The sequence below is a fragment of the Dasypus novemcinctus genome, chromosome 7, assembly GCF_030445035.2.
Source record: "Dasypus novemcinctus isolate mDasNov1 chromosome 7, mDasNov1.1.hap2, whole genome shotgun sequence".
Lineage (NCBI taxonomy): Eukaryota > Metazoa > Chordata > Mammalia > Cingulata > Dasypodidae > Dasypus > Dasypus novemcinctus.
This window is the reverse complement of record NC_080679.1, coordinates 103,857,222-103,861,073: the sequence shown is the minus strand read 5'-3', so window position 1 is coordinate 103,861,073 and position 3,852 is coordinate 103,857,222.

Here is a 3,852-nt window from a genome sequence, read left to right as displayed (position 1 = left end):
GAAGTATGGATCTTATTTTACAAGAGTGGCTTTTCATGGAATTTCGTGGAAATTTCATAACGGAGAAATGCTTGGCACTTTGGGATGTAAGAATTTTTTTTTTTTTTAATCTTGGCTGAGCTCCCCCATGACAATAAAGTACACAGAAAATGGTGCCTTTGTGGGCCCAGGTCTTTCTAAGAACCAATTCTTTGAAAAATCAACCTTGCCATTATATTACGATGTGTACCACTCCTCAGTTTGGGTGATCTGAACCAGGAGTGGTGAGTTTATTATATAGCTCAGTCTCTGTTAAATCAGTTGAAAAGTAAAATATCTCTTTACTAGATTCCCAAGTATATCCAAGGACCCCACCAACTGTGGTTGAGTCATACTGGACTCATTTCTGAAGGGTGAATTCCAGCATTTATTTTGGACCTGTAATATAAATAATTTAATATAAAGTCAAACACAAAAGAAGGAGAGATTTTTTGGAGCTATCCATCAAAATTTAGTTGTATAAAAACACAGTTCTGAGTAGAACAGTGTTTTGGGAAGCTGATAGTATTGCTGGAGATTGTCAAGCCCTGTGAAGATTGAAAATGGGAAGAGATTTGTGATTTGAGAACTGTAGTAATTTAGAAGAGGTGGCTCCCAGATTTTTGGATTTGGTTTATTTTTTGGGACTTACTTCTCCTTTTGATTTTTATTAGATATGACATTTAAAATATATATATGCACCTGAATCTGAAATATTCAGAATATTTTCACATCTTCACTAAGATATCAAGCTCACAGAATTAAGGGAGTAAGTCTATAGAGTCATTTGGCATATAGCATTTGTGCGATAAATGGTAGTAATTAGTATTCATGATTAATTTTTCTTCAGAGAACATAAAAAATAATATCATGAACAAACTAGTGTTCAATAAAGCTTTTATTATTGATGTTCATTAATAAATTAATTACTACTGTGATCCCCGTATTCTCTGCCCTTCCCAAACCCTCCTCCTAAGTAAAGAAATATAATGGATTACTTTTGGGGGGATAAAATTAATTACTCATAAATTCACACAAATTGTAATCTGATAATATCCATAGACATAATCCTGTTTTCTTTCTCTTTAAGATGCCTTTAAATTGGTGGATACTTGGAATACTTACTCTTTTTATTTGTGGCAAGTTTAGGAGATAATTTTTAATATAAGACATTGCTGGCATTCTTGAAATTGGAGTCTAAAGAACCCAAAAATACCCAAGATAAAGTCAGAGATGGAAAAGCAAGAGAAAGACAAAGGGTAGAACTCTGCAGCAAACCAGCAATGGTAAACAAGACAATTTTTAGTTCTTTCATTTACCCATAATCAAACTCCTGTCACTGCAGCTTACTTCAAAGTTTTCATTAAAGTTGAGAAATACAAGAGGATTAATCTACATATTCAAAATATGTATCCCCCCCGCCCCATAGATCTTACTATGTAAATACCACCCCCCCCCCCCGTAAATCTTACTATGTAAATAGATTTCAAATGGAAGATATCTGGGAAGGATATAGTTGTGATTGGTAGATTCCTGAAGTCTACATTAATGCCAGCAATTCTCTTCTCTCCTACTGTAAACACATCATACCTTAATAGTCAAAGAGGTTATAATTCAAAAGTCCATTTTAAAGTGGTTGTTTGGAATTTTAAAATCATTCTTTCCTTTAATAATATTATTTATTCATTATTGAAATCCACTATCTTCTATGTATTATGCTTGACATTGGGGCTGTAAGGATACATTAGGTATAATTCTTGTCCTGAAGGAATTTGTGGTCTTCTGGGAAGATGAAAACATCAACAGATGGAGAAAATTGCATTTACCAGAATCCCTGGAGTGATGGGGATGGTAGCCTAGCCTGGCAGGGCTCCTTCTCACAAGAGAGACTAGAATGGTGAAAAAACCATCCTTGTCCTTAGGTGTCTGTTCAAATCAAGACGGTCAGGAAGGTAGACTATGGAAGGTACTGAGGCAGAGAAGACCAGTATGGTGCTGATCAGGGAGAGAAAGATGTATTCCCCTTTTGAGCCCCTTACCTCTTCAGGAGGTTAGTAAACTTATGAATGAGTGAATGTGGTTGGATCTTTCCTGGAAAATATGGAATCATGGGCCTAAACTTCGAATGTTGGTGTGACACAGGACGGAATGATGCAGCCTGCAGGGAACCTGTGGGCTAGAACAGGGCCTCTGACAGAGAAATGGGGTTCCATTATCATGGGATAGGCTCAGAACCTTCTCCAGAGAGAAGACAGTACAAATGCTGTTGGGGCTCAATAAAGAATTTTGTAAGTGGAGAGGGAATAGAGGTTAAGGAAGCCTTCGTGGAAGAGATAATGGCTGAGAGGAGTCTGAAAGAAATGGGGAGTTTTAAAGGTTAGACTGGGCCTTCTGTGCAAAAACGTCAGAAAGGGGAAAGGAGATTACTTTAGGGTGATTGGGTCATTATCATTTGTTTCCAGCATGTTTGTAGAGGTAGGAGACAGATTATAGAAGGCCTTGTCTTATGTACTTTGTCAGCAAACTTGAACTTTAACTCTCAGGCTGTAGGAGACACTGAAAGCTTTTAAACAAGAGATTGATTTGTTTTTATTGCGGGGGTAGGTTTGCAGTTCAGTCCACAAAACGTGTGTATGCCAGAGTATGCCTGGAGCAAAGGACTGGTGATGGTGCATCAATCAATGGCAGAAAACAGTCATCAGGAGTCCAACAAATCTCATCATTCCCCAAAGGCCTTAATAAGTTCCTGTCATCAGCTGCAGTGTTGTGCAAACAATGTGTCTATGGCAAAATGGTTTTGAGTTCAACAGCAGTCCTTTCTATTCCATAGTATGGGAGGTATTCGAATGCACCATTCTCTACCCTAGCAGTTTTTGGTAGTGGAAATGGGAGCGGTTCCAAGGGTTTACAACATGGCTACCGTGAATCAGGAACTAGAGGCTTCGGAAAGTTTCAAATAAAGGTCTTAGAATAACTTAGTATGATCCAGGCTTTTTTCTGCCAGTGACTCCCCTTTACCTTAAAAAAAAGTTATGTGTGATAGTCAAAGGAATTAGAATATGTTCCCTCTTATCTACTAGCACTGTCTGAAACTTTTTTCGTCAGGCTTTTCCTAGAGTACACACATGTCCATGTGTGTACACATATATTTACATGTATATTTCCTACCAATATTGGGGAAACTGACAAGAACTAAAAGGCAAATTATTCTTTCATTCCTCACTTTCTATTTTCTCTCTTTTTATTATACTGGTTTCCTTAACATCATAAAATTATATTTCAGAGCTAAAAATTGTGTGTGTTAAGGTGGATATTATCTTTTCCAGTGAATTGCAGGTCAGGGTCCACATGAAGGAATGGGGCTTGGGCAGAGGAGCGGCTAAGTTAGATGAGTTGCTGCTTCCTGGGCTGATATAGAGATATCTGGATGAGGGAGGACTAGTGGCTATATTGTGCATTCCCATTCAAATTCCCTTTCTAAGCCCCTCATCATGACACTTTATCCTGATATTTTATCTGTTTTCTTTTTGAATTCCCAGTTCTAATACAAGGTTTATTGCATAGCTCCAGTCAATAAATCAAAGAAGGATGGACTTAACTTGCTTTGAGTTAAAAAGTCAGTTGGAGGATGAGAAGGCCAAGTAGAGGGAATTCATGAGCAATAGTTGATCTAAGACTAATAAGAGGGAAGCTGAGCTGGGTATTTTCCTTTACTTCCCTCGATTCCTTCTCTGCCTTCCTTTGCCCTGCTCTGTGACTTGGGAGGCTGATGTCTGTGGACTGCTTTCCTTGGGGTTTTGCTGTTGATTTTGGTGAAGTTCTTGTTCCTTGGCT